The sequence below is a fragment of the Strigops habroptila genome, chromosome 2 (assembly GCF_004027225.2).
Source record: "Strigops habroptila isolate Jane chromosome 2, bStrHab1.2.pri, whole genome shotgun sequence".
NCBI classification, from domain to species: Eukaryota; Metazoa; Chordata; class Aves; order Psittaciformes; family Psittacidae; genus Strigops; species Strigops habroptila.
The window spans coordinates 118,344,609-118,366,068 of NC_044278.2; the positions used below are offsets into that span (position 1 = coordinate 118,344,609).

General features: G+C 39.8%; 1 protein-coding gene across 3 annotated transcripts in view; it reads left to right on the forward strand.

Annotated features, from left to right (window-relative positions):
- The window catches only part of TENM4 (teneurin transmembrane protein 4), a 1,610,848-nt gene that overhangs the window by 895,899 nt on the left and 693,489 nt on the right, over nt 1–21,460 (forward strand). The window lies entirely within an intron of this gene.

Below are 21,460 nucleotides of genomic sequence, written 5' to 3' on the forward strand. Positions count from 1 at the left end.
AAGCATATGGAGATTATTGATATTAGCAGCATAAACATGGATGAGAATCTGTATTGTTGAGAGATGGAAAATAGTGGGAAATGTAGGGACAAACAAAAACAGCACATGGAGCAAATGCTGAGGACCAGCACAAACTAAGACAGTGTCAGGTGGCTTGCTTGGAAAAATGGAATAAGGTGCGATAGATTTTGACAATTCTGGAAAGTTTCGAGCGCCATCATTGTATTTGTCAGTGGACAGCACGATGTTAAGGTTGTGCCCTGTAAGGATGTAGATAGAGCTGTGACACAAGTTCAATCAACTACCAGAAATGACATCGGATATATAAAACTTTTAAGATGGATGCTAATGCAGAAGTCATTCTGTTGATAGAAGCATTCTGCAAACCTTAATAGAAGAGCTACAGGTATTAAAAGGGTAAATAAGCTACATGTGTGTGAAAGCTTGTTTTCCTTAGAGGCATATGTGTCTTAACTGTACATGTAAATAAAAATAGGAAAAAATGCAGTATTAGTGTAGAGGAAAATAATATGGAGGTGAAAGTGCAACTTACTGATGTTCTCAATAAAACTGCCTTTGTTGAGGATCAGAATTGAGAAGAATTTTAAGAGGTATATTCCTTGGAATAGGTAGGCTGTTAGCATGACAAATGTAGCTAAAAGAGGCTCGTCTTCGTGCTGTGTGGAGATTTGTCCTTATATAAAAAGGGAGAGTTAAAAGAAGAGATACTTTGGCTTTTTTGCACTAAGAATGGCAGGGCAAGGCTGAAAGGGAGAGGTGCGCCTCTTATTGTAAAAGGAGGAAAACCTGTGCCTCACTAAAAGAATTAAAAATACTACTCCTGTGTTTGATGTGTTATATGTAGGAGGACATCCTTGGAAGTCAAGGCCAGGCTGGATGGGGTTTTAAGCATGCGCCAAGAATCCTAGAATAATAGACTCACAGAACAGTTTGGGCTGGAAGGGACGGTAAAACTCATCCAGTTCCAACCCCCTGCCACAGGCAGGGACACCTTCCACTAGAGCAGGTTGCTCCAAGCCCCTGTGTCTAGCCTGGCCTTGAACACTGCCAGGGATGGGGCAGCCACAGCTTTTCTGGGTGATGAGTGGTTCCTGAATAGAGCTCCTAATTTCTCTCGTAACAGAGTGGATCAGCTGGGGTGGGCGTGTTGTGGCCGGGAACACATTGCTATCTCCTGATGGTTTGACTGGCTTGAGAAAGCATGGTGGCCTCTCACATTCTCTTCATACATGGCTTTGAACTCTTGGGCAGACAGCCCAGGGAAACCCATGACTTCACAACTCCCGTTTCTTACGTGATATGCATAGACAGCTATTAGTGCAGTAACTGTCCAAACAGATGATGCTGGTCTCCTGACATGAGCAGGGAAGAAAAATCTCTTGCACCCCTAGTTCATTCTCTCTTTAACTACATTTTAAGGCAGGAGTTGAGCTTTTGTGTACAGCTTATCATTCATTGAGGCAGTGCTGAGACGTAGATATTAATAAGAGTGATTCCAGCACAGCGGATCTTCCAACGTTGCAGTAAGGTAGGAACAGTCAAATACAGTACAACTTGTGAGCATATATAATTTGCACTGCACAAAGCAAGATCATCTTTTCCTCCTAAGTCATAGAGAATGTCTTTCCCTAATTCTCTGATTTGTTTTCCAGCCTGATATCCTGGCTTTTAGTCAGCTTGGTTGTACATGGTCCATTGCTGTTTATAGGTGACTTATATTTAAGTCACCTACCACATTTATCTTCAGAGTAAACTGGCCATACATAAACATAGTTTTTTAAGGATTGCGTGACTAAGGAAAAGAACCCCTGTTTCAAGAAGTAAGGTATAAAAAAGTCTCTAGACCACATTCCTCAAGACAATAAATCAAACCCACAAACCACAAGGAATCTGATATATCCTTTTGATCCCAAAGAGTATGTTGAGGACTGATACTTCCATGTTGCCCCAAGAGCAACTGTTTTCCTGGGATTATGCTGAAAATATTACAAAGATAGTAGGGAAACTGTAAACTACATTTCTCAGTGTCACCATGTGTAATCATAGAATCATAGAATCGTAAGGGTTGGAAAGGACCTTAAGATCATCTAGTTCCAACTCCCCTGCCATGGGCAGGGACACCTTGCCCTAAACCACGTGGTTCAAGGCTAATCCTTCAAGTGCTCATGTTAGGAGTTCATTCATCCATAACAAGTCCTCGCCACCCATGTGGGAAAAGGCAGAATCACATACAAAATGTATAAATAGAATAGAAAAAAATGAACACCCAACAACAAACAGAACCAACACTTGATATCAGAAGTCCATGTTTCCCACCATGACTGAATCAGTTCATGTCCCCACTTTCACTTGCACAACAAGAAGTCTGTGGTTAGGGAGGGTAGTTGGGTCAGTTCCCCAAAACACAATTCAGAGAAAACAAGCAGGTACTTCACTCTTACACAACCAGTATTACTGCTGGATCCTTTGTATATGATCCATGCCTTTCCTTCTCTCACAACTGTTCAGCCCCAACTTCATATATATGAGCCCTTCATTTTGTGCAGTGTCTGAAATTAGACTCAGCTTTGGTAGGGCCATGTCTTACTAAATGAAGTGTCTGGTATGCTTAATGCTCCATCAGTTGAAATTAACTTGAATGTATAGATGTCCAGATATTATCCAAATGCTCTAGAGTTCACATAGCATTATATCTAGGATGAAATACAAAAAGAATCTGACAATTCACGTCTGACTCTCAGCCTGGGAGTGTCCATCTTTCAAAAAACAATAGACTATCCTCTCAATTTTAGATCATTGTAAGCATGTCAAGTTGGACACTCAAAATAGCCTTTTTTTTCCAGTCTCTTGGCCATTGTTTTACATTCTGTATCCAGTTTACTGCAGCTGCAGTAAAAGAGGTCTAATATGTTGCCTTGTCTGAATAGGGCTTCGTTATATAAAGCCATGGATATTGTGCTAGCAAAGGGTTTCTTGATTGCATGAAGAATAGAGTGGTCAAAGAGCAGAATCTTTAAATAATAGGTACCAAGAAATGACTCAAGTGCAATGATGAATATACTAGACCTTTTATGTGTGAGGAGGGAGTAATGTTGAGCCTGTTCTGTTTTAAGAGTTGTGATGTCATGGCTAAAGTATTTAAACCAGAATGAGAAATGTTATGAAAAAGCATTATAATAGATTTGTGTTGTTGGACCAGACAGAAATGAGAGGAGAAATCTTTACATTGTGCTAATTCCACTTTAAAAAGCTGAAGAAATGTTGTCATTGATCTTAGTGGAATGGAATATGACTGCGTGAAAGAGAATGGCTGTGAATTGCTTTTAAGGAGGTATTGTTTCATGGGAACAGTGAATAAACAAGACACCATTATAAGGATTTTAAGTCAGTTTTTAGTGTTTAGGAATAGCCAAGAATCTTAGTGCTTAAGAAGGAGCTCTTCACTGCCTGAGCTTTCCGCCTTCGTGTTTGGCTGCTTAAGTCCACACAAGAGCCAGAACAAGACTCAGGCAATATTAAGTCACATTTGAAATCCCTAATTCAAAGGTTTTAGTGGGTTGAACAGTAGTGCACATACCTTTTTCTGGCTTTGTGCACATGAAATAGCTTTCACTCTTGCAGAGGAAAGATTTTGCCCTGCTTCTTATAGTCCCCCTTCCCACCTCCCTAAATAAAAATCTCACAAGTTTACCAAGCTTAGAAAACTTCTGAGACACATTCAATATCACATATGAAATAGATTCTATCTATACTTTGAGTATGACCATGACCTAGTTTTTAACCTGGAGCTTGTGCTTGGTGAAGTCTATTGACATTTTGTCCCTGTTTTTCAAATCTAGACGAATCTCAGTGTATGCTCATATTTGATATATATATATATTTCTTTTGCAGACATTTAGGGTGTGACTCAGCTCCAGCTTAAAACAAATATACCTGTATCACTGCTTGTAGGGTATCCATGGGTACATTAGAGGCTTCATTCAGCTCTCCATGTAGGGATCTCACACTGTGATATCCTGGAGAGTCTCGTTTGGCTTCCAACTATTCCTCCAGCAGACACAACACTTCCACAAGGCCTGTGGCATGCCCACAAATCCTCAGTGTACACTTTGGATGTTCTAGGACTTGAATGGCACAAGAGATCTTGAGCAACCTAATTCAGCTCTACACCTTCACTGAGTACAGTGAGCTTAAATTCCCTATACAACAGTAAAAAACTTACAGTCAAGTGTCCTACTCTGCTACTGAATTTTAGTTCTGAAGTTGGATGAGGTGAATTCCCTGCTTTGTCTCCAATGTTGTGCTTGTAGGTCAGGTTTGAGTTCAAACAAAGCGCATACAAGCCAAAACTGGCTTGTATGTAGCCAGTTGTAGCTCTGGCTAACAGTCGTTATCAGGATACGGTTATAGAATAACTGAAATTTGCCAGATGCTGCTTTACTTTTTGCTCTTCAGTTAATGAATGTGATCAGAGGCTGATGCCTGAATGCAAAGACCCTGTCACTATGGAGTCAGAAGTTGGAGGGACAGGGCAATTAGGAAGTAAAATTTATCTAGCCTTTTTGGTAATTAGAAGCATATGATTTTCCATTATCTTTTGCAGAGATAGACATGACTCCTACCCAATTAAAACAGAATTCTTTGGGCTTCCTCAATGAATAGGAGATCTCTCATCATGTAAAGCAGCTGATGAATATGGTTTTGGTTATAGAAATAAATGGCCTTGTTCAAGGGTAGATGTACATGGCAGGTTTCACCTTTCAAAGGATTCTGTCTCAGTATGAGCTTAACATATTCCCCATGTACTCAGTGAGGCATATCATGCCCTCAGCTGTGCCAAAACCACTATGGGGCTGCTCTAAGTGAGAACCCAACCATGCTTCCCATTTAGTGGCAAATCCAAAAAAAAAAAAAAAAAGGCAAAGCAAAAATGCTTTTCATTGGTTTGTTTTCTAAAAGCTGGATCATTCATCCATCCTGATTGCCATCACAGCTGTTGATGTATGGGACAGAAGTACTTTCCCATAGTACAGGAACGCAAAGGTGTAGCAGAGCTGGGATGGAGCAAGGCTATAATTTTTTGGCTATGAAGCATTTTATATGATGAAGCCATGACTTAATGTTGAAGGTTGAGATATTTGTATACCCTCACACCCTTACAGCTTCCTCCTCTTCCCTTCATCACTGCTTATCTACCCCCTACCCTGTTGCTTCTGCTGATACAGCTGCATCAGGGGAGTGATAGAAACTACATCCCTCACAAGATCAAGGTTACAAGTAAAGCCTCTTTTACCCAGAATGGTTTACTGAATGTTTCCAGCCCAGTTAGGTCATTATAAGAATGACCATGTGGGATCGAGCCATCTTTCCCTTTAGCCCTGTATTCTGACTCTGGCAAAAACCAGAAGACAACAGCTCAGGAACCTCCTGCTTAAGAGAAAATAGTGTTCATTCCCCCTAGCAGTCCTTTAAGTACAGCTGTGGAAATGGTAACACACAGTTTATACGTAGAAATAGGACCATGCAGGAAGAGGGGGGCAAAAATACCACTCTCTGTATCACAGCTTTAGCTATTCTGCAATTTTGGATATACTTAATTCAAAGAAAACAGTTATGTAAACTTTCTACTATTGCTAGTATGTATTCCTGATTAGTTTCTTATTTGTAAAAGTATTTTATAAATAACAAGTATTCTGAAAATTAAAGGCATCCACATGACTTTCTCTTCAGCTAAAGTGTAGACACTAAAACATCTGTATTCTGCAGGAACTCTAGCCAAAATTCCTTCATTTTTTTTATATGCAACTGTGCTTCACTCCCTGAAAAGTGTTAAAGAAAGACCTTTATAGCTGGGAATTGTTTGATTCTTTGAGACATTACAGCCACTTTGATTGAAAATCTCGAACATTTTTCATCAACCTTGACTTTGAACGCCTCTTGTTTCTGCATGTTAGAGCAGAAGTTATGGAAGAATATAGATGGGAAGAGTTAGGAATACAGTTTTGAAGGTAACTCCTTCTCAAGGTCATGGGTCAAAGAAGAAGCCAGAGCAATGTGAATATTATTAAATCTTCTGTACTGCAAGCAGTCTTCTAAATATGTATATATAAATGCACAGGCTGGCTGCAACCTGAGTGTATTATCATTCATTACCCGCCCATTGGGGACCATTGGGATAGTCTCAGAGAAAAGAAGAACAAGAAATGTAATAAGACTTCACGACTGTGATGCCAGGAGAACAGTACAAACCTTGCTGAAAGTGCAAATAACAATTAGCTCTTCAATCTCCAGGGAGCCAGGGGGTAAAACTGATGGAACGTCTGAGAAATGCTTCCTGAAGAGATAAAATTGTTCGAAAACCTTAAGGAAATTTGCAAGTCTGAGGCATTTGTGTTGTTGGTTCCATTTTTAGAAACTAAGAGAAAAGGTTACATTCAGATCCTGGGATGAACGTCTTATTAATTTAAGCTGGTAGCATTGCTTTCTTAAAGGTGACACTACTCAAGGTCAAAGTTTTGAATCCTTGGTTGCGTCTGAATCTCGCTTTATAGTAGAACAAGCAAGGGGAATAAGAAAGATAAATAAGGAAATACATTTTCAGCTTTGCAAAGTGAAGTCTATTTTGGATTTCCTGTCATTGAAAAGTCAGTGAGTCCCTGAAAAAGAAAGGTTTAAAATGTGATTTGTCAAAAACTGGTGATGCTTTTTCAACCAACTCTAGCAATTACCATCTTCTGAGAAAGGTAACTTGTAAATGCTGTTCTCAGAATTAATACCTGGGGTGTGTTTCCATTTCTGCCATTGCATGAAGCTGCATGTAAAAATTAACACTGTTTCTCTTTGCACAATATGAATGTGTTCTACATACTGCAAGGAATAGTCCAGATGGAAAGGGGTCTTGCTGTTTCTGCAAAGCAAGAGTTCAAAGCATGATATCTTCAATTCATTTCCTAGTGAAGTGAATAAATTCGTGGCACTGGAAATTACTGCCACAGAAAATTAAAAATGAATGCTGTTACACTCAAAAAATAATGAATGTAAATAATAGAAATCACTGAAAAATACATTGTTAGGAGCAAACATGAATATAGATAAGCAGACATCACCGACTGTCACTTCAAAATCATGTAAGAGACGATATCTCTTTTTTCTGGTGATTGGTACTGAACACCAGAGTAGCAAGGCGCTCTTACTTTGCTTTCCATGAAAAATGCAACTAATAAATGTCCTAAGCATATAGAAATATGAATTTTCTCAATAAATAGCATAAGTACTACTGAGAGATAAATTAAGAGTTAAGCTTCTGAAATGTAAAGCAGCACAGGGACAGCACCTGTTACTAAACCAGCTAACATTTTCTTTCATAGCTCTTCATTATCACGTGTCTGAAACATTGCTGTTTTCACTTGCTTTTTCCTAGCTTGGCATTTGCCTTAAGTGCTTATAGCTGTAGATTTGAACAGATTGGTAGCAACAAGAGGATGATACGGTCTGCACTTGGTGTTTTCTTCCAGGCTAAAGCTTTTTTATCAGCAAGACATGAATTCTGAAATTTAACTTTGTGAGCCTAACTTCAGTATCATTTTGCCAGCACATTAACCAGCACTTTATATACCATGTTTTGTTATTAAATTGGAAAAATTAAAGCCAGGATAAGGGAGGAGATGGGGAGAAAGGAAAGGGCAGGAGAATGAAGAATTATTGAGATTAATTCATTTACCTGCATCCAGGAAATATTAAGTAATTAAGTATATATATGTGTATATATGTATGTATGCATGCTCTTCATCAGGGACTGTAGCGATAGGACAAGGGGTAATGGGTTCAAACTTAGTCAGGGGAAGTTCAGGTTGTATATAGGGAAGAAGTTCTTTACTGTGAGGGTGGTGAGGCACTGGAACAGGTTGCCTAGAGAAGTGGCAAATGCTCCATCCCTGGCAGTGTTCAAGGTCAGGTTGGACAGAATGTGTCCCTGTTTGAGGTGTCCCTGCCCGTGGCAGGGAGTTGGAACAAGATGACCTTAAGGTCCTTTCCAACCCAAACCTTTCTATGATTCTGTGATATACATACATATATATAAAAGGATATTTACTTATCATATAAATGAAAAATGGCCTATAAAAACTATTTTATTTACCTGGCACTTTCCTTCGTTAAAAATCACAATAAGATAGCTGAGTTAATGCAGTTATCTCCTGCTGTAAACAGAAAAAAATGCTCCATTATTCTAATCTTGCTGTGTTGGCCACTGTTGACTCTTTAAATGCTGAGTGCAGTTTGCCTGTTGTTTGATAGAAACCAATACCTCTTAAGCACTTAACTGCATGTGTCAAAATTCAGCCTAGAATTGATTTCCTTACAGCTATGTTATAAAATCCTGCAAATAAGTTTTTTTTTTTCTGTAAGAAATGTTGACAGGTCCTTAACTAGATAGTGCTATTGAATGCCAATATAATTAGCTGGGCAAGTCACGCAACGTATGCAGACTGTGATTCATTTCTGGCACTACTCATATGATCAGACCTTACTAATTTTGCACCTGCCTCTTCTGTCTTCACAGCTGGAAACTAATATTGCAGATATTTTGACTTACACAGCTGATACGTCCTGTTGCCATGAGGTGGTATGAAGTTCATTCAGAAAAAAGCCACACTGTCGTAGTAATTGCTACTTCTAATATTGATTTTTCCTATTGGTGTTTTCAAACGCATCGTTTAGTGGTGGTCTTGGCAGTACTGGGGTACTGGTTGGACTTGATAATCTTAAAGGTCTTTTCCAACCTCGTTGATTCTGTGATTCTATTTTTGGTAGGAATTAGAACTATGAAGGCTGTAAATTATTGGTATCCACTTGGGGGTTTTTTGCTGCTTTTTCTTCTTGTGGATGACTCTAGTATAACAATAAGCAACACTTCAGCTAACCAAATCCTCTTCCAGATTCAGAGAAATTCAAGCAGAAGACATTTAATAATTTAAGTGTTAACTGTGGGTTACTCAAATTGTAGAAAATTGATGAACCTGAAAGTAACTAATGCACTATCAACTGAATCAGAGAAGTTACTCGTATTACATCAAGGGAAATAAAGATACCAGCTACAATGTAAGAGATTTGATATCTCCTGAACATTTTTATTTCCCAATTCAATAATTCTGCAATCTAAGTATGGCTAGAAAAAACAGAGAATAAGAGTGGTTTACCTAAGGATACTTTTTGTTAGCGTAAAAGTGGTGGAGATTTTTCCACATCCTTTCTGCTGTTGGACAAAAAAGTTTAGGAAGTCAACACACATGATGCCAAAAAAAACATTAGGAAAAAGATTACCAAGTAGCCAGCCAATGGGCTCCAGGATAGATGCAGGGAGTTGATTTATCCTGCTTAATGAAAGAGGTGACTGCAGCAATACTCATCCCATTTAAGCTTGCAACCTTCTCTGTCTAATTTCCTCACCAGCCAAACCTTTGACTTTGTCCTGTTTACCATAGTTATCTGCATTTGCAGGGTAGGGTGTTAAAGGCACGGAATGCAAATTTGTTTTCTCTCTGTGTGTTCTGTAAATGCTGTATATGCAAGGCTTTGCTTACACAATGCAACTACATTTACATTGTATAGGTGAGCTACGTCTAATTACTTTGCAAAGCCAAACAATTACATTTTCAGTTATCTTAACAATCGTGTTCCGTTAACCTTTCTGGAAATACAGTATGGACAATAACAAGCGAATGTTAACTTTCTTATAGAAAGTTAAGCTTCCTTGCAGAAATCTTTTTTGAAGTATGCAATCTTTATTAAATTCCTTTGACCAACTTAAAATTGCACAGGAAGGATCTCAGTCATTAAGTGTTTCATGTAAAGTTATTCCATCTCTTTGTCTTAAAGTCTTCTGTCTTAATTTTGTCTTAATCTCTAGAAGAGATTTCTATTCGTTCTAGCCCTATTAAATTTTATGGGACTCTTGTTTTTTCATTACAGAATGAGTTGTATAGGCAGTTAACTCCTCGTTGTGCACATTTTCTCCTGTTGAAATGTTGCTCAGTAGGATACCACTTTCCAGATTCTGTTTCTTTAGTTTCACATCATTCCCCCAAAAGCCCCACATTAGTAAGGTTCACCAAACGCTTCCCATTCTTCTCCTCTCTGCATGGTTTATCACATCTGAATTTACATCATCAGTCAGATACATTGTCTTTCTCCCATCTACACAGGAGCGAGGCACAGAACTGTAGGATTAATGAATCCTGATGAACTTTATCTTCGTTGACTTGGAAATGTCTAATAATAAGATATCTTTAGGTTTTTTCTTTCTTTTCTCTATATATTACTAGTATAATTGGGCAGAAGACAGGTACCTTCTCATGAGCATTTATGGGTGCTAAGTTCTGAGAGGATGATCATATTATGTTGATTATATTTTACAGTGAAATGCCTTTGCAGTTTCCTCAGTGAATTCTTCCACATATCTGGGTTTGATTTTTAATAAAACACTGCAAACTTTAAGACTTCCGACTTTATCTGCTCTATGTGGATTAGGCACAACTGTTTTTTAGCCAGTAAAGCATCACCTGAATCGGCAACAGTGGTTATGAAATAAACTACTTATTTAATAAAAAGAGGTGTTTGTAAGGAGGGGGAAAGGTGTGTGGGAAGGTTAACTCTAAGAATGATTCATCTGAGCAGATCTAAGTTATTCCCATGTTGAAGCTGAATCTCTTGACAATCCATTTAGACAATACCTATCCTCCCATGGAGCTTTTAGCTGTGTCTGCAACCCTCTGAATCTGGTATAGATGCTATGAGTGCTTAAAAAGATGAAGGGAGAAGGGACTGAATTAGTGTCTGTTACTGTTCAGACTGTATTTACCTCCTTCATGTCCCAAGGTGACTTTCATTTAGAAAAACAGAGAAGGAAAAATAAGCGCTAAATATTATCCTACAATATATGGAGTTCTTTGGCTATATAAAGTGTGGCTCTAATCTGCAAAGGATAAGTAAAACTGTATAGTCTCAGTAGCAGGTATATTAAATTAGTTAAGATCTTGTAAAGATCAGAAAACTTGCTTTGGTTTAACTGAATCAGTGTGAAAACAAGCTAGCCCTGTGGTGCAGACCAGATGCATGTAGGGACATTTTAACCCTTGCTTGAATTGCTTTGGCAAAAGTAAGCAAAAGCCTGAACTAAGCAAAACAGATGCTAACATGGTTAAATCTGTTGATGTGCATCTGTATGAGGAACTCATGTTGCCTAGCAAGAGTGTATTAAAAACTGAATCCTGCTGCAAAAAATACTTCAGTCGTCCATAGAAAAACCAAAATGACAGGGAAGAGCTGTGACACTGGCAAACCATTGCTGTACACCCTGTTGTTCTATTATTCCTTTCCCTTTACATGTCTGTGCAGAGCCTTGATTCATGGGCTGTACTGCTGTTAGATCACAGGCTGCGGACTTGCATCTCTGCAGCTGCTTTGCCATGGTTTAACAAATCATCCCCGACTGTGAGCCACAGGAACAGTTGTGGGGCATGCTCCTGGCCCACCCTAGAAGTGATGTAATGCACTGAAGCTTAAACTTCATTGAAAGACCTTTAAGCTAAGTCACATTACTTTGCAATTGGGACAGATTAGGACCATGTACATGGGCTCTTACCATCCAAAAATACATCTCATCTGAGAGACAGTAACCTCTTAGGCTCCCATAACTCCTTCATGTGCCAAAGCCGTAAGTCTTGCCTCCTTTATAACATAAGCCATAAAATTTCAACTAGTTGCACTCCTACTGGGCCCCTGGTAATCTCTCTGGGGCAGGAAGCACCATCTCGATGTCACTGCATCCCACACACTAATGAGCTAATTCAGAGCATCATGATGTAAACCAGACAGTGTTGGCAAGTTAAGGGAGAGTTTTAGTCTTGTTTTTCAGGAATGAGCCTGCTGTAGCCATGCTGCATGTCAGCCTCTTCTTCCTTCAGTCTGCTTTCTAGCAGCCTCAGAACAGACTGGCTTAACTGAGACAAGTTTGGCAGAGAGATAAAGTATAAACCTTAATAGGATTCATGCAAATAAACAGCTATGTAATGGAATGATGCCCTAAAAATCTTCCTGCTGAGAGGAAGGCTGTGATTTTAGGTCAACCCCATATTAGAAACTAGAAAATACACTTGGGAGAATAAGTTACAAGCTAACTGATAGGGAAAGACTAGCAGAATTTGCATCTTATTACTTCTCAGTGAATAAATGAAATCTTATCTCATGCTTGAGATAGCACAAAAATGTGAGTGAAACTTTCATAGCAGTCAGACATTCACAATATCTTCCTCCAATTTAGATTGTTTAATAACTAACATGATGGCAGGTACTGTGCTGTGGCTTGGTGTGGTTTGCTGGCTGTTAAAGCTGGATGAGTTGTTCCTCAGAGTGTTCTGTTTTATTCTGATTTTGCAAGGCTCCATTTCCAGGGTGCTGGAATTTGTCATTCACTAGAGATGCTGGAAACATCCCCCAGTAAAACAGCCAGCCTCCACAATTGCAGGGTACTCCATGAAACATGAGTAGTCATTACAGATTTTGGCTAGATCATATCCTAAAAAACATCTCTATACGTAATGTTCTTAGAAGAACTTTGATTTTTCCCCTCAGTGAAATACTTAGACGTTTCCATGCATATATTAGTTTCAAAAGATGGATCAGTGGAATTCTGTATCCCATCTTTTATTTTGAATAATTGGAACATTCTTATTTATATCATTTGATATTTTAATACAGGCCTCCCCCCAGCATGAACCAGAACTACAAATATCACTGTATGTGACCTCTGAGGTGGGTATGATGACCCTACTAAAGAAGAGCTGAGGGATTGCTTGTTCCTGACCTTTTTGTTTGCATTATTTTCAGATGCAGGGTTAAAATATGGCTGTTTGAAAGGGAAAAGCATGACTTTGAGAAGAACTAATTGTACGGATAAGAGCATAAGGTCAGGTGGAAACTGCTGTTAGGAGCCTTCAAAATTCAAGTTACTTTAAGTAGGTGGTTCTTACTGTATGTGTTAACCTCAGGGAGGCAATTGGTGGGGAATGCAACTGAAATCAGTGGTATATAATAAGAAGAATATGTTTAGCAAACAGTATGTATCTGAGAAATTAGAGGATCCATGTATGACCTTCAGGCATTCTCTGTGTGAGCAGGTATAAGATAAAACATCCAAATGCACTTGTAGATGTATTAGCACAGATTTAGTCCAACTCTTCAGAGCAAGGATAAAAACAACTCTCATGTATTACTTGCTCATGTCTCCAAAATGTACCAAGTGTCTGATCTACGAGAGGGGAAGGAAACCACCTCGTGTAAATGGTGATGTTAAAATGTTGCCATTTAAAGTGTGTTCAGGCACCTTTACAAATACTGAGGAGGAATCCGCCAGGCATCATTAGAATGAACAAACCCCTGTACACTGTCGAGTTTTGCATGTCACATCTGCTTCCAGACCTCTGGTAGCAATTTTTAGATTGATTTAGAGACGTCCCTTTTCTAATAAATTGTTTAATTCCATATTCACAGAGGGGGGAGAGCTGCTGCTGGCTTTTCACAGCACGAAGAACAGAACCGTGTATTTAGATGGTGATATGTGTGCAGATGGGAGGTTTCTAGCTTTTGTTGCCAATCTGAGTCTTGTCTTTCAGAGGGTCTTATTACTGTTCCTTTTCCTTCTCCTTCTCCAATAGTCGTCCTGTGGTATGGTACATAAAGGGCAGCCAATGGGCTGAGCAAATGGACTTATTTGGATTCAGTTCTGAAGATGGTCGAAGTCTGCAGATGGCTGGCTTTAGTGGCCATTTGCCTCTGCATCTTTCCTTGATATTTGTGGTAAACAGTACAGGAATGCAGGTAGTGAGAAGTCTCTTAAGAAGCTTCAATAGAGTGGAAATTGAAGATAACTGGAGGCACATTTCTCCAAGTGTTCAGGGATATTTGAAATTCAGGGATCACAGATTTTTCATCCCAAACGCTGTAACGGCAAGAAAACTAGATGCCTTTGAGGGTACCTTGGCCTGGTCAGAAGATAATTTCACCAGATGTGAACATAACTGCAAAAAAACATCAAAATCCATCAAACAGCAAATCTTGCAGATGTATGGTGACCTTATAGGGGAATACACCTTATAGCTGCAGTTCCTGAGGCTTTGAGGGTTTCCACTGCTTTCTACTCAGCAGCATGAACTGCTGTCCACACAAGGACTTCCCGCTTTATCTGAAGGTGCCAAAATTCACTTCAGATGCATTTTCCACTAAAAGACTTACACCATCTTTCCATGAGAGACCAGATTTGGTGCATAAGCTGTCATACCTGTACCCATGCTAAAAAAATGGCATGCTGAGAAGATGACCTCATAGCAGCATTCCAATATCTGAAGGGGGCCTATGAGAATGTTGGAGAGAGACCTTCAGGGAGCGTAGCGATAGGACAAGGGGTGATGGGTTCAAACTTAGACAGGGGAAGTTCAGGTTGTATATAAGGAAGAAGTTCTTTACTGTGAGGGTGGTGAGGCACTGGCACAGGTTGCCCAAAGAAGTGGTAAATGCTCCATCCCTGGCAGTGTTCAAGGCCAGGCTGGACAGTCTTGGAGCAACATGGGCTAGTGTGATGCATCTCTGCCCATGGCAGGGGGTTGGAACTAGATGATCTTAAGGTCCTTTTCAACCCAAACCATTCTATGATTCTATGGCTCTATGACAAAGAGTCTTCTTTTCAGAATTGCAACTAGGAGCTGTGCTGGGATAAACATCTGAAGTGTGGGCATCTTGAAAATGTCTCTTTGTATCTTGTAGAATTAAATGTTCAGCAAGAACTGGTCAGAACCTGACTTCTATGTGCTGCAAGCAACTAGATTGGTAAGGAAGATATCTGAGGCAGGGAAAATAGGCAGCTTGCGGGCAGGCGATGGAGAACTGAGGCAGGTCAGGGCATTTAAATACATACTTCCATTCAGTCTGCAGTTTCCACGTGTATCACACAGGTCACACCCATAATAACAAGGGCTTGCAGACCATTTTCAGTGGGCTTCTTGTAAGCTGGTTTTGCAGAGTAAACCTTTTCTGAACCTTGCAAGGAAGAGGCAGTGGGCATGCAGTGACGGGAAGGAACAGAGCTCTGTCATGTCTTCAGAGAACTCTTCTGTAAGAGCCATTCCATAGCCTGGCAGTTTAACGAAGCTCTTAGGTAGGAAGTGACAGGCTTTTAATGTATTTTTATAGCTGCACATGCTCATTTCCAACAAAAATAAACTTCGTAAGACTTTTTCCCAAAGATCACAGCATACAGAGATGACTCGTGGCTCGGCTGTGTATTTACCTATTCCCCTGCCCTTCTAATTGCAGAACAAGCCTGTTCAGGCACTGTGGGGAAAGAATGATCTTCATATTCTTCATTACTCACTTGTAGCTTCACCTCCTGTGAGTTATGACTCATTTTCTCACTCCTGGGACATCTCTCATATAAACCGATCATACAATAATTCACCAGAGGGGTGAAAAATTAACTTGTCTTCTTAATACAGAAGTTAAGAAAATAGGCTAATATTTCATTTCCCTAGAAGAAACCGATGTAATAGGAGCAGGCAGGTCACACTCCGGAGTGCAGCTCAAGTGAAAACACACCTCGACTAAACCAAAGGGCCAGTGGTGGAAAACTGGGCTGTTTGCTGCATCCTCCTGAGTTACCTCCACATAAATTTTCATCCCACGTTATTTCTTCCTCCCTTCTTTCCCCTTACTTGGCTGTGGCACCACTGTAAACTGAAACCTTCTTCCAAGCCTATACATATGGAAAACGTAGACATTTGGCACTGAAAACGTCCCACAAGAGACATTGTTTTTGCAGTGGAGACAGGTGCTCCATATTCCTTTTATTTTTTCCTTCTCTAATGTCTTGCATCATTCACCATGGGAGAGAGGCATTCGATTGACCTGCTGTTGGTTTAGGATGACAAATTAATTTCATGTCAGCCTCCAAACACCCCGTTAACAGTAACCACCTGAGACCACCTCAAACAGCAGAGAAGAGATGTTTAACTCTTGACAGAAAGGTAGAAGATTCTGCATCATATTGCTGAGCCATCCAAGCCCCTGTGGCTCCATGCGCCACGTTACCGGGGAGTACTCCTGGTGTTCGAGCTCAGCCCTACCAAAAGTTTAGATTAGCTTCTGAGTTGAGATTTTCCACAAAGGGGAAATTAAAGAATGAGGCTTTATTGTGAACGCATACAGCCTTGTCTATTCCTATTTATTATGTGCTCTCCCTGGCGCAATTACATACAGTGAGAAAAGTCTTGCTGCTTCACACTGAGGATTGCTGTGACAGAGAAACACCTCTCACCAGCACAAGCCCATTAAGTTTTCATTAGACCTCCTTGCCCTCTTTTTCGTCTTTCTTGTCTCCTGCCTTCCCTGTTCTCTTCTATATTCTCACTTATTCCTACCTGGTAATGCTTCATCGCTTTCAAGCCACTGCAAGTACCTTTCTTCACCTTTGTCTTGGCAATCAGTTTGTTGCCCATTTCAAACCACTTTCACAGGCAATGACTACTGGAGGTTGTGGTCTGTCATGTCAGACCCTAGCTGCTGGACTGGCTTGAAAGGTAGCAGAGTGTAACAGTGAGCTGATGTTGGGAGCTGTTTGTGCCTTTATTTATCTGTGTAGAAGATACAGGTGAAAGTACTGTTTTTACAGACAAAATTGTTGCCCTGTGTTTAAGATATGTGCAGGAATTCTTATACAAAATAAATTATATTGAACAATAAAGCCCTTCATGCTGCCATTTTAAGTGTAATAGGATTGCCTTCATAACGCCATGACCTGGCAGGAGACCCGGGAACCCTTATATAGATTTTGGCTGCATCAGGCTGTACAGACATAACAAAAGACATTGTGGGCTGAGAAAGGTGCAAAGTCACACATTCCACTGCCATTGTTCTGAAGGTTATTGTACATCTATCACAGCTAGTGTAGGGTATGTGCGGTGCACACTCATCTCCTGGTAGATCATAAAATTTGTTTGTCAACACACAGCAATAATGAACTGTCACAGAGACACAAACGGATGAAAAGCTTCATTCAGCTCACACTGGAAGGAAATGTAGGTCAGTGGAATATCATTACTGAAACTAGAATTTATCGGGGTGCCAGGGCTAATAAAACTCTTCTTGGACAAGTGCTGTGGCATCATTAATGACTGTGAGTTGTCATTACGGTCTTCTCTGACTCTAGTGAGAAGTTGCCTTTCACCACTGGAAGGGCCCAGTTCAATACTTGGTTACATTGCTTGGTTCATTTCCAATTTGTTTACCAAATTAAAGCTTTCTTCAACCCTCTGGCTGTCTTCCATGCACATGCTGCCCGGACCTGCTCTTTCTTAGCTGTATGTTATCTAACAGGATCACAACGCTGTTAGGAATGACCTATATTTGGCTTGTTCTCCAGCATTTAATTTTGAGCAGTAAAAGCTAATTTTCTTTTGTGCTCAAAGAACATATGGGTTCATTGTGAGGGAAAAGAATTGTTTGAGTGCTCTATTGAAGTCGGGTATTTTTAGGTGTGTGTAAGATCAAAGCTCTGATATCTCTTGGTTCAGTAATACATGTACCACTATGTAACAGCAAAAGAATCTTTTTCCAAGTCTCCATTCAGAGCATTTTCATTACATTTTAAAGCTGCCTTTGACATTTTTGTGCCGTATACCGTTCTTTAATGCAGCATTAGCCAATGTGAAGTGTGCCAAGCCCATTTAAGCTATAGAATTGTGTAGATACGGAATGAAACAAGTTTTATCAGGAGACAGCAAACTTCAAAGTTTCCAGAGTCTGAGCTTAGATAAACCTTATTAAAACATGATAACTGTTGAAATTGGGTTCAGACTTTCTCAAGCAGTTTTTGGTAAAACTTGTTTCTCAGAAATCTGAAATACTGGTTAAGGGTATTTCACACATTAATTTGTTCTGTCTGTTTCAAGTCCTGGCTTCAAGTCAATAGAAATGAATCCAAGCTGTCAAGTTTACATCTAGGCTTTGCCAGAGTGTGAAGTTGTTTATATCTAGCGTTCTGGAGCCAGCTGACATCTACACACTTAGGAAAATTAATTCAAATTAATTGGAGGTGTAAACTTAGAGCATCGCAGTTCAAGTGTCTTAAAGCCCCATGTGGAAACCCTTATTCAGATGTAAAGTGTCCTCAGTTCTGAATATAATCTTCCTCTGAGATGAGCTATATCTAAATTCACAACTAAGATCTAGTATCATCTTTTGAAGCAGAAACTGTTGACAAGGAAATTTCACAGGTGCACCAAATAAGTGATAAACAAACTACTTCAGATTTAGGACTGGTTTGGTTGTCATAAAAAACATCGCAGTCTTTATCCAATCAAGGAGTTTTCAGCTACTCCAGGAGAGATAAAATAAAGGTCGTGTTTTATGACTCATTAAGGGTCATACTTCTAATCTGAAATGGTTTGAAATAGCAGAGCTATGGTCTGTGTCTAATAAATCCAAAATAAATTTATTTCCAGTAGCAAGTTTGGAGTTTTTACATCTAAATCACTAAAGGATCAAAAACTATAATGAGTAAATAATAATACCACCATTCTTTCAGTGCAACTGTTATTTCTTTCATATTATAGTGTAAGAGTTTATCACCAAGTCTGTAGCTTCCTTGTGTCATAAACATCCGAGGTGGATCTTTTTGTGCACTTTCTTTTGAATTCTCTCTAGATTGCACTTTGCTGGTAACCATAAACTTTTAGCCTCGAGCCTCAGCGTTGTCCCTGGGTTGGAGTCCCAGGGATGCTTTTGTGGTGCAGATTCCCTGCCTAGTGCAGCAATTCTCAGTGATTCTCTGGGAAGAGAAAACCAGAAGCTTTTCACCCTTATTCTACCTCTTTTTTTCCCCCTCTCTTTTCCCTATTCCATATATCTCTGTCCCACTGAAAGTGTTCCCCCTGTCACCCACCTGATGAAATGCATACATTGACTCTATGAGGAAAAAGGAGACATCTTAGGCCTGTAGCTCTTTGAGTAGCAGATCTTGAGTGCACTCCTGAGATTGTCTGGCTGGGGAGAGACTGCAGTTTAACAATACATTTTGTGTGATGTCCTGTATCTCTTGAATTATTAAGCATTATAGTTATCCATACCTTCTCCATGACAGTCCACATTTTACAGACTTCTATACCGTTCTTTCATCTCAATGGCATCTCTCCAGCATCCATCTTCCCATTGATGACCAAAGTACATTACCTCTCTTTACAAGTAGCTACTCTGAAAGTTGACTGCTGAGTTGCAAACATAGCATCCATCTATACAAACAGCTCTACAAGAGATCCTGGAAACTACAGGCTGATAAGTCTGACCACTGTCTCTAGCAAGATGCTAATTTTCAATAAAGAATAAAATCAGAGAGCATACAGATAAGCATCGCCTGCTGGGAAAGAATTAGCATGTCTTTTGTAAGGAAAAATTCTGTCTTACTATAGGCTTGAGTTTTACCATGAGTTTGTAAGCACCTCAATGAAAAAGGATAGAATGGTCATAAAGTATTCAGATTTGGAAAAGAAAATAAACAAACACAAAAATCCCACCAACTTTGATAAGTCCTTGAGTCAAATGTTATTAAAGAAAATGAGTTGCTATGGGAATGAAGGAAAGAATTTCTGAAAGCTATCCAAAGGATAAGAAGCAAAGGTTTATTCGTTGTTTTTCAGGATGTGGAAGATTCAGCACTGGGATGCCCCCAGGACTGGTGTAAGCATCAGTTTTATTTGATGGTTGTCATCAATGCCCTTGAGAAAGCAAAGAACAGTGAAATCTTCATGCTTACAAATTATATTAAGCTCTATCAGGTAGTCAAATGCTGCAGCTTTAGAACCTAACTGAGCAAAGGGGCTGAAAGTTGGCAGATGAGCTCCTATGTAAATAAAAAGCCCAAGAATCTGGAGAAATGAATGAATCTAGAGCAAATAAATAGTCTGACACACAGAAACACGATGCTGAACTGAGAAAAGACAGTTGCAAGAAGGAAATCTTGGAGTGGAAGTGGACTAGAAACAGAAAAGGGCACCTAAAATGATCACAGGGACCAACTGACTGCTTGAAGCCATGAAGACAGTAGGTAAAGTGAATTTACAACTGCTGCAACCTAGCAGCACAGGAACTGGGGGACACTTAACCAGGGTCTGCTGAAGAAGGGTTGAGCACAGATAAAAGCCCTTCTTGGGCAGCAAATTATAGCAACTTTCTTCGTGAGTGGTCGTGGAGACAGCAGCAGAAGGATCAAGAAAAGACTGGAGAAACTGATATGAAATCCATGAAGAGATATTAAGGGGAATAAGCATAGATATACCTTCCAACTTCCATAGTGCAGCAATTGCAGGTGCCTGGTAAGCATAGGGGACATTAAGTGGCATGAGTGGCCAAGTTTGTGTGTTCTCTTTATTCAGCATCACTGGTCACTTATCAGATTTTCTCATCAAAGACATTTATAAAAGTAAAGGTCACCAGAGTATTAAAAGCATTAAGTGTAATTATGCCTATAGAGTACATAGTTGTACAAGAGAAGATTGCTGGCTCCTCACCTGTACCAGCACATTACCTGTCCAGATACCTCATGAAGTCCACTTGCTTTGTACCTTTCAGTCAAGTTACCAAGGTCTTTCTGGAGATCACACAGCTACCTACAAGTGTGGACAATAACAAAATCTCACTCTGTTGCTGCCTGCTTCTTCCAACACTGGAAAGCCTCACCCTTCTTTCTGTGGATGTGTATCTTCTTCTGCAGGAGATTACTCTTCTCTCACTGTCCTCTAGCCTTATTAAGATAGTTACGAGGAGGCCAAATATAATAAAAATGTGTTTAAAAAGCACTTAGAAAAAAACAAGACCTCTAAGAGATTTAGAAGACACAACTTCCCCTAAAAGGAAATGTCCTTTTCCATTTTCTCTCATTTTCCATTTGTCTCCTGTTTCCATTTTTTATTGTAATTTTAGGGGGCCTACAAGAATGCTGGAGAGGGACTGTTCATCAGGGACTGTAGCAATGGACAAGGGGTGATGGGTTTAAACTTCAACAGGGGAAGTTCAGGTTGGATATAAGGAAGAAGTTCTTTACTGTGAGGGTGCTGAGGCACTGGAACGGGTTGCCGAAAGAAGTGGTAAATGCTCCATCCCTGGCAGTGTTCAAGGCCAGGTTGGACAGAGCCTTGGGCAACATGGTCTAATGTGAGGCGTCCCTGCCCATGGCAGGGGGTTGGAACTGGGTGATCTTAAGGTCCCTTCCAACCCTAACTATTCTGTGATTCTATAATTCTATGATTCTATCAATTGACCATTATGATTTTATTGATCTGTGGTTTCCGATACCTTTTCTAAAAAGTTTTTCTTATTTCGTTTCCTTTTCTTCACATTG